Raw genomic sequence first — 11,073 nt, forward strand, 5'->3', positions numbered from 1 at the left:
TGTACCTTTGGTGTTCTCAATCTAGTTTAGTGGTCCTTTTTTGTTGACTATCAAAAAAGCAATTAGATAATCCTCTATTCTCTTTGGTTTAACAGGAAGGTACAAGATACAAATCCTCCATCCTATTCATCCTGTTTAATGGTCTCATGTTAGATTTCATTATCAATGTTCAAACATCTACACAATATCCTCCACTAAGAAATCTTCCATCTAATCCATCCTATCTCTCATGCTCCCGTGATGATTTGATCATGTACTATTCAAAATTCTACAAATATCCTATAATAATATCCATTTACAATATGAAACCTCTGTGTTCAAGTTTACAGACTTATGCATTGTGTAACATGATGGTTGTTTTCCTTAGCCCTTCAAGGACTTCATGTTTTTCTATATTTTGTTCCTAAGTCACATTTCCTATAGTTAAAGCAAAGTGGAAATTAAAAAAAATCCAGAAGTACTTATCAGAATATACACAAGCACATAGAATGGTTATTTTACATATCATTTTTGTTTACTATATTCCAAAATAATATATTGCTTATGTAGGTTGGGCCTATGCTAGTGACCCATTAGGGTCTTAGTGGGCTGGTGATTCTTCGCTTATTTGTTTGGGGAGCTCGCGAACTATTTCTCTTTGAATATTCGGGTAACAATTATCTTAAATCTTATAATGACTAATTCATAGTTTATTCTTAGACAATAATTTTAAGAAAATTCAATGTCTTCTCTGTATATGGTTGATAGGTTAAAGGGAACATTTTTATAATTCATGCTTTTTAATTGACTTAATTGATAATTTGTAATAAACCAACAAAGTACAAATGATAGTAACTACTGCAAGATTTTGTGCATGTATCATAGGCAATGTACCAAGATTTTGTGCATGTATCATAGGCAATGGATATACTGAGTAATTCTAGTACATTTGCTAAGTAATCCACATATGTTGTAATTTTTTTGCAATTTCAATAGACAATGCCTTTTGTAGACCTTATACCATTTTTTTTTTGTACATTATCACACAACGAATGCATTAACTTACTACCATGTACATTATCTTAAGGATTTTAATACTTGTTTGCTTCTTTGTTGATTAAGCATGTTCATTTTTGTCAAACCTACACAAGAATGTTTATGGTAGATGATCCGGCTCGTTATCACCTAGCCAAAGGGAAAAGGACAACGACCAATTCCCCAAACTTGGCCCCCCTAAAAACCTGCATATTAATGCCCCAGACCGTTAGATGAAGATCGACAAATCTGAACCAGTGATATTCGAAAACCTTCAAAGATTATCCTTATCATGTCAACAACCAATCACATGCGCCGATCTCCACAAATAACGCTCCGCCTGATATTATATAAACCCTGCAGGTATGGAGGAACGGAGGCCTTCTCTCTCTCTCTTTATTTCTCTCTTTATTTCGTACACGCATATTTCTCTTCTATTTCGGTTCTAACTTGGGCGTCGGAGTGGCTTGCCGGGGTCCCCGGCGCCATTCTAACCCTCTCTTTCTTAGTGATTTTCAGGTCCCCTCTCTTCTGGCGATTCTTTTCGAGGAGTGCAGTTCTGATCTGGCGTACAAACCATCCACGGCAAATTAGTTGGAACATTTTCGCGCCGTCTGTGGGAAAACTGAGCTGAGACGCTGGATGATTTTTCACCGGAAGAACTAATAACAGTCACGGCTCCCTCAGAAAGAAAAGCTATGATAAGTACCCTCTTTCTAATTTTTTTTTTCATTGATCTTCCTAACGACAACAGACAAAAAAAAAAACTCCGCCATCACTTTTCGTTCTCTCAATCTGTTGGATTGACGATGGAAGAAAGGGAAGAGGAGGAGATTGCCAAATTCTTCGCTCTCTAAAACGAAAAAGCTTCTTGTTTCAATTTGCATGCATTATTATTTTTCTTGGATTTTCACTCGTTGTCTAATTGCCTTTTCATCTGGTTGGCAAAGTACTTAGGAGTTCTTCCTCCTCGTTTTCCCTTAGATTCCCTAATTAATGCCATGGACGCACACTAATTAATACTATGGATGCAGGAAGTTTTTCGTTGTCATCTTCTATTGTTGCAGGGAAAGTTCGATCACCGTCTCGCTCGGCGCGGCGGCGTCAAACGCATCAGCGGGCTCATCTATGAGGAAACCTGTGGCGTCCTCAAGATCTTTCTGGAGAACGTCATACACGATCCCGTCACCTACACCAAGCACGCCTGCCGCAAGACTGTCACCGCCAGGGACGTCGTCTATGCCCTAAGCGCCAGGGCTGCACTCTCTACGATTTCGACGGCTGAGCCCTCTTCTCGGACGACTCTAGGCTCTCGACGTCAAGATGCAGCTCCACAACAATTTTGTTACAGGACTCCAAGTTGAGCAAGAGGAATGCAACGCGCGATTCAAGAATAGCCTTACGAGAGGCTGGATCCCGAGCTCCGCTGGACAAGGCCCGGGCACGCCACCCACCTGCGGCCTTACTACATCTAAAAGGGAAGTATCTGTTTTTTTCTGATATTTTCGCAGTTAATATGCATTTATTATCACTACTTACTCATAACAAGCATCTCTGGTGCATTTCAGCTGCCTCCATAAATGGCTGTCTCCGAGCCCGCTTGGTTCCCGAGTTTCATGCTCAACTCCATCCTGAGATTCCGCACTCAATGGAGATAGGGACTAGCTCCCTAGGCATGCTCAACTCCATCTTGAGATTCCGCACTCAATGGAGGTAGGGATCCGTTCCCTTAGCCTTACTACAGGCACCCCGAGCTCCATGCTCAACTCCATCCTGAGATTCCGCACTCAATGGAGGTAGGGACCAGCTCCCTAGGCATGCTCAACTCCATCTTGAGATTCCGCACTCAATGGAGGCCGGGATCCGTTCCCTTAGCCTTTCTACAGGCACCCCGAGCTCCATGCTCAACTCCATCCTGAGATTCCGCACTCAATGGAGATAGGGACCAGCTCCCTAGGCATGCTCAACTCCATCTTGAGATTCCGCACTCAATGGAGGTAGGGATCCGTTCCCTTAGCCTTTCTACAGGCACCCCGAGCTCCATGCTCAACTCCATCCTGAGATTCCGCACTCAATGGAGGTAGGGACCAGCTCCCTAGGCATGCTCAACTCCATCTTGAGATTCCGCACTCAATGGAGGTAGGGATCCGTTCCCTCAGCCTTACTACAGGCATCCCGAGCTCCATGCTCAACTCCATCCTGAGATTCCGCACTCAATGGAGATAGGGACCAGCTCCCTAGGCATGCTCAACTCCATCTTGAGATTCCGCACTCAATGGAGGTCGGGATCCGTTCCCTTAGCCTTTCTACAGGCACCTCGAGCTCCATGCTCAACTCCATCCTGAGATTCCGCACTCAATGGAGGTAGGGATCCGTTCCCTCAGCCTTACTACAGGCACTTCGAGCTCCGTGCTCAACTCCATCTTGAGATTCCGCACTCGATGGATACAGGGATCCACTCCCTCCACCTCACCATAGGTGGGAATTCCGAGCCCCGTGCTCGACGAAAATGACTCCATCCCGAGCTCCGCGCTCGATGGATCCCGGGGATCCGCTCCCTCCAACACGGCCTCGACCTCATTCGGCCGCTCACCTTACTCGGCCTTGACCTCGCTCGCCCTCAACCTCACTCGGCCTCGACCTCATTCGGCCGCCTACCTTACTCGGCCTTGACCTCGCTCGGCCTCAACCTTACTCGGCCTCGACCTCGCTCGGCCTCAACCTTGCTCGGCCTCGACCTCATTCGGCCGCCTACCTCACTCGGCCTCGACCTCATTCGGCCGCTTACCTTACTCGGCCTCGACCTCATTCGGCCGCCTACCTTACTCGGCCTTGACCTCGCTCGGCCTCAACCTTACTCGGCCTCGACCTCATTCGGCCGCCTACCTTACTCGGCCTTGACCTTGCTCGACCTCAACCTTGCTCGACCTCGACCTCATTCGACCGCCTACCTCACTCGGCCTCGACCTCATTCGGCCGCCTACCTCACTCGGCCTCGACCTCGCTCGGCCTCAACCTCACTCGGCCTCGACCTCATTCGGCCGCCTACCTCACTCGGCCTCGACCTCATTCGGCCGCTTACCTTACTCGGCCTTGACCTCGCTCGGCCTCAACCTTGCTCGGCCTCGACCTCATTCGGCCGCCTACCTTACTCGGCCTTGACCTCGCTCGGCCTCAACCTTGCTCGTCCTCGACCTCATTCGGCCGCCTACTTCACTCGGCCTCGACCTCATTCGGCCGCCTACCTTACTCGGCCTCGACCTCATTCGGCCGCAACCTCACTCGGCCTCGACCTCATTCGGACGCTACCTTACTCGGCCTCGACCTCGCCGCTTACCTCACTCGGCCTCGACCTCATTCGGCCGCTTACCTTACTCGGGACCTCCTCGGCCTCAACCTTGCTCGGCCTCGACCTCATTCGGCCGCCTACCTTACTCGGCCTTGACCTCGCTCGGCCTCAACCTTGCTCGGCCTCGACCTCATTCGGCCGCTTACCTCACTCGGCCTCGACCTCATTCGGCCGCTTACCTCACTCGGCCTCGACCTCATTCGGCCGCTTACCTCACTCGGCCTCAACCTCATTCGGCCGCCTACCTTACTCGGCCTCGACCTCGCTCGGCCTCAACCTCACTCGGCCTCGACCTCATTCGGCCGCCTACCTTACTCGGCCTTGACCTCGCTCGGCCTCAACCTTGCTCGGCCTCGACCTCATTCGGCCGCCTACCTCACTCGGCCTCGACCTCATTCGGCCGCTTACCTCACTCGGCCTCGACCTCATTCGGCCGCTTACCTTACTCGGCCTCGACCTCATTCGGCCGCCTACCTCACTCGGCCTCGACCTCATTCGGCCGCTTACCTTACTCGGCCTCGACCTCATTCGGCCGCCTACCTCACTCGGCCTTGACCTCACTCGGCCGCAACCTTGCTCGGCCTCGACCTCATTCGGCCGCTTACCTCACTCGGCCTTGACCTCGCTCGGCCTCAACCTTGCTCGGCCTCGACCTCATTCGGCCGCTTACCTCACTCGGCCTCGACCTCATTCGGCCGCTTACCTCACTCGGCCTCGACCTCATTCGGCCTCTTACCTTACTCGGCCTCGACCTCATTCGGCCGCTTACCTCACTCGGCCTCGACCTCGCTCGGCCTCAACCTTACTCGGCCTCGACCTCATTCGGCCGCTTACCTTACTCGGCCTCGACCTCACTCGGCCGCCTACCTTACTCGGCCTTGACCTCGCTCGGCCTCAACCTTGCTCGGCCTCGACCTCATTCGGTCGCTTACCTCACTCGACCTCGACCTCATTCGGCCTCAACCTCACTCGGCCTCGACCTCGCTCGGCCTCAACCTCACTCGGCCTCGACCTCATTCGGCCGCCTACCTCACTCGGCCTCGACCTTATTCGGCCGTCTACCTTACTCGGCCTTGACCTCGCTCGGCCTCAACCTTGCATGGCCTCAACCTCATTCGGCCGCCTACCTCATTCGGCCGCCTACCTCACTCGGCCTCAATCTCATTCGGCCTCTACCTCACTCGGCCTCGACCTCATTCGGCCGCTTACCTTACTCGGCCTCGACCTCATTCGGCCGCCTACCTTACTCGGCCTCGACCTCATTCGGCCGCTTACCTTACTCGGCCTCGACCTCATTCGGCCGCTTACCTCACTCGGCCTTGACCTCATTCGACCGCTCACCTCACTCGGCCTCGACCTCATTCGGCCGCCTACCTCACTCGGCCTCGACCTCATTCGGCCGACCTCGACCTTACTCGGGACCTCGACCTCGCTCGGCCTCAACCTTACTCGGCCTCGACCTCATTCGGCCGCCTACCTCACTTGGCCTCTACATCGGTCTCGCCCGGCCACTCTGTCACTCAACAACCCGGCAACTCTGCCGCTCTATCAACTCCTCCACTCATCCAAATCTTTCAGCCACTCATCCCGACTATCTCGTCTCGGCCACCTCAAGTTAGGCACCTCATCCCAACAGCTCATCACCAATATGGTAAGTGAGACGATTAGATCAGTATACATAGTCCAGTCAGTCGGACTACGCCTCCTTCGACTAGACTTGGAGGGGAGGCTTCTGATCCGGCTCGTTATCACCCAGCCAAAGGGATAAGGACAACGACCAATTCCCCAAACTTGGCCCCCCTAAAAACCTGCATATTAATGCACCAGACCGTTAGATGAAGATCGGCAAATCTGAACCATTGATATTCGAAAACCTTCAAAGATTATCCTTACCATGTCAACAACCAATCACATGCGCCGATCTCCACAAATAACGCTCCGCCTGATATTATATAAACCCTGCAGGTATGAAGGAAAACGGAGGCCTTCTCTCTCTCTTTATTTCTCTCTTTATTTCATACACGCATATATTTCTTCTATTTCGGCTCTAACTTGAGCGTCGGAGTGGCTTGCCGGGGTCCCCCGGCGCCATTCTAACCCTCTCTTTTTCTTAGTGATTTTCAGGTCCCCTCTTCTGGCGATTCTTTACAAACCATCCACGACGAGGAGACTTTATACTTGCAGATTCTGATCTGGCGTACAAACCATCCACGACGAATTGAGCCGGAACATTCAGCACCGATAATCAGATGCAGGTGGGTTTCTTCGCCTCGCCTTCTGCGATTTTTAAGTATCTGATGGCCTAATTCCTTCTGCCAAAGATTTAATACATTTTGTCTGCTGTTTTAAAATTTGACATGTTTTTTCCCCCTTCTTCTTGTTAGGAAGTTCTTGAAAACACAATGGATAAAGTATCGGCTCTGTGTTCATTCACTTGGTGCTTACTTCTTTTGTAAACACTCTCTGTTCATCTGCTAATAACTGTTTTGTTTGGCGTTTTATTATTTAAGGCAGTGATTGCTCGCTGAATCTTTAGAAAATGATAATGCTGAGCCGGAGGTCTTGGAAATTAATGATGATGATGATGCTTCTTTGGATGATGACGATCAAGGTCAGTCTATGTAATATCCTAGAAATTGTAGGATTTGAACTAACTCATTTAAAGACCCAGTCCTAATTAAATCAAATTAAGTGGGTTGAAATCTATTATTAGCCAAGCCCATTTAGGTTAAATAGGTCGGATCTAGAATTAGGTTAAGATTATGATAAAATAAAGGGGATGAGAAGATTCGTCTCGCAAAGACGAATCAAACAAAACTGGTTTAGGTTAAATCAGAAATCGTTTAGTTTGTGAATCAAACGAATCAAGATTGAATCAACTTGATTTGGTTCATGTTGGAAGAGGTTTTGATAAAATAAAATATATAGAAAGATTCATCTCGGAAAGACGAATTCAATAAAATTGATTTGGGTCAAATCGGATGTCATTTGGTGGCCGAACCGAACGAACCAAAATCCAAAAAGGTTGCTACAGTGCCTGATCCTGGTTCAAGTGAACCGAACCCTTTTTCTTTCCTTCCGGCCCGACCCACGCGACCCGAGCCGAGTCGCGTCACGACTCTTTCTTCCCGCGCGCAGACCAAGTCCGTCGTCCGTCGTCCGTCGTCCGTCGCCCGCGAGACCCGTGCCCCCGCGCCGTTCCGCCAGCGAAAAGATCGGGACAGGGAGGCTTTAGAGGAGGCCGAGAAGCCCAAGCCGCAACACCTCCTCTGTTCGCTGCCTCCGCGTGAAGACCCACTGCCCTCCCCGCTGCCTCACCGCCATCGACGCCACGGCTGCCGCCGGATCACCACCGCCTCCTCCCGTCCTCCTCACACGAAGACCGCCGCAGCTCTACCCCTCCTTTGCTGACAACGCCGCTGCCTTCCTCGCTCAACCGACGCCGGACGCCATCACCTTCCTCCTCGCCGCTGCCACCGCCCCTTCGCCGCCCGGAGAAGATGCCCACCGCCGCCGAGGCCTCCGCCATAGCCCAGAAGCCCTTCTCCTCTCCTCTGCTCTTGCGATCTCTCGCGCTAATGGAGGCGGTGACCGCAACGGAGGCGTCCAGATTGCTTTGTTTTTCAACGATTCTGACCCTTTTCCTCCTCATTCTTGCTCCAAAAGGTATGCTTCTGTTCGTTTTAGGGTTATGAATTTATCAGATGAGATGAGAGGTTAAGGTTGCCTAGTTCTTCATTTTACCTTGATTGATGGCTATTGGATCTCAGTAGGGAGTTGATGTGGATTTGGTTCATGTGAGGTTGAGCACAGGTGTGTTACTGTTGGATGGGAGTTGAATGTTGTTGATTGTTGATTACTGTTATATGGGGCTGTTATAGGGTTTAGTTTGATTAGGGTTGCTTAACATAGGGTTTGATCTAGATTAGGAATTTATTTGTTGGAATGGTTGTGGTTAAATGTGGGTTGGGAGTTTGATAATCCATTATTTTCTTGGATTGATCAATTGATGTGGGATGGATGTCCATAATGGATTTGGTTAAGTTGGTATGATTCTATCAGTTTAATTATTGTAATTAGGGATGTTGTCTATCTTTTGCAGGATCTTGATTGACTTGTGGTTCTGTATTGCTGGGGTTCTTTGTTGATGACCGTCGGATTCAGGTGGGAAATCTCTGTATTTGGTCGATACAGATCTGTTCTATTTTCAGTGCATGTTTTTCCTTTTCTATTATTGTTGATTAGGCTCTTGATCACTTTCCTATACCTGTTAGTGGGTACCCTGTACTTGGTCACTACAGGATTTCTCTCAGTACATGATTTACTTTGTTGTTGTCTACTCTGTTGATACTGTTGCCACTTGTGCTACTTATCTAGTTGATACTTATTGATATTCGTTGTTTGATACCTTCTGATTGATCTTGGTAAGATCTGATGTTATCCTGTTGCTATCGTTGCTTGATTATTAGTTGTTGATACTGAGACTTGAAACTTAATCTGATGCCAATGTCCTGTTTGGCCCCTCAGTTCACTGCCCCGAGGGGGGTGATTGGGGAGTATAGAGTGCGGACAGAGACTTGCATTCAATTATGCCCTATTTGGCCCCTCAGTTCACTGCCCCGAGGGGGGTGATTGGGGAGTGTAGAGTGCGGACAGTGACTTGCATTTAATTATATCCTGTTTAGCCCTTCAGTTCATTTTTGAGGAGTGACTGGGGAGTGTAGAGTGCGGACAGTGACTTGCCTTTGTTTGTGATGTATGCCGGGTGTTTTTATATGCATTTGTGGTAGGATTATTACATAGCTTCTTTTACTCATGTCTTTACGAATGTTGCACTTATTTGCTATGATTATTACACTTGGATGACATTACATACATGATCCATATACTTGATACCTAAATCGGTTGCACAGTATTATTCTTTCTTTATTGACTCAGTTGATATACCATATCTTCTATCATGACTCATGTTGATACCTACTATCTGTTGATACCTACTATCTGTTGATTATTGTTTAACTCTCTTGTACTTATTCAGTCTAGGTATTACATTCCTGATATTCCCACTGTTTTACCTTTGCATGCACTTCTTTCTTATACCCACTGAGTATGTTTGATACTCACCACCCAGACCCTAGGATTTTTCTGTCTCCCCAGGTAGCAGATAGGTTTACTTGGAGCTTAGAGATTGGTCGGCTGCTTCCATCTCACACCAGAAGATTTAGTATGTTGTGGTTTATTCGTTTTCAGTAGTAGTTCGATATGGTTGTAATAAAAATTGGTCATATTCGATATGGTTGTATATATATATTTTATACACTTGTCGTGTTTTTTCCGTTGCGTGGATTTTACCTTTCGTATGGAATTTCATATATCTGATTTTGGTTTTCTTGTGGTAAATCAATATAGCAGGCATATGTTAATAGGTTAGTTTTGGCCGTGTAGGCCTATATAGGTTATCTGTGGGGTGTATGTTTGTGTTTAAAGGACGTGTAGTCCTTATTCTGACCGCATGTGGTCTTGTATCGATGTTTGTATTCAGAAAATTGTCATAATCATTGGGGAGATGTTGTCGAAATTTTTCGAACGGCCTCCTGAGTCGTGACAGTCTACATCTTGCTAACTGCGACGTTCTACTATTTTTAAAGGTCTCAGCAGCATAAGCCTTGGTGAAGAACTATTTGAAACCTTTTTAATCTTAGTTACTAAGCCTGTTCTGTCTTGTAATAGTGCTTAACAAATTCTTCCTATAAGTTGCTTAACAAATTCTTCTTGTTTGTTCAACTTATTTTCAAAAGAAACAGTCCAAGAATAAGCGCAAGACTAGACAAGCAAAAGCACTTAGCTTGAAAATGCAAAGAAAGCATCAAGGACATTTATGGAGCTCTTACAGGAAGTAAGGAAGGACATGTGCTAGCTTATCCGTTTGTTATATCATCCTCCTACATATATATTTTTAAAAAACCATAGCTAATGGAAACAGTTAACTCCAAACCAAACATAATTTCTAGTTTTCTTTTTTAGAAAATAGAAAATAGTATATCATACTAAACATATTTTATATTTTCTAAAAACTAGATAAAAAATAGAAAATAGAAAATAGAAAAAATTTTCCAAACCAAACACCTCCTAAACTTCTTTTAACATTTTGAATCTATATATAATGATATCTTTTTTACTTCAAAACTATTTGAATCAGGACTAAAAGTGCAATTTTGTTCATCATAGAAAACAAAGGTATCCAATTCATTTCTTTCACAGTTCTATTTGGTAAAATGATTTTGGAAATATTCATTGGAACGCGAGGTTATACTTCTGAACAACTTAATCATCTCTTTCAAGGGGTTGGATGCAGACACATTATGAGCTTCGATTTCGAACAATCATTTGACTTCCTTAGCTCTCCTTATGACGCAATGCCCATTTAAAATAGTGGGAAAAGTATTCAACTTTGGGTTTTAAGTTTGATTATCGTTTGATTCTAAAATTCGGTTAAATTTACCTTGTTTATTCTATCTGCCACTTCTTAAAGGGTCAATTCAAAGACGAATTTGTCCCGGTAGGAGGCATCTCGCTACTCTATGAGGTTTGTGATCTTGTCCATGAGCAATCAAAGGGAGAGTAAATTCTCATAATTTTCTTTAACTCATTACTTTCTCCTTTTCTTATATTGTGATGTAAATATCACTAAACACCATGGAAAGCAAAGT

The sequence above is a fragment of the Curcuma longa genome, chromosome 1 (genome assembly GCF_044706935.1).
Source record: "Curcuma longa cultivar G26 ecotype Majalengka, Jawa Barat chromosome 1, ITB_CL_G26_1.1, whole genome shotgun sequence".
Classification (NCBI taxonomy): Eukaryota; Viridiplantae; Streptophyta; class Magnoliopsida; order Zingiberales; family Zingiberaceae; genus Curcuma; species Curcuma longa.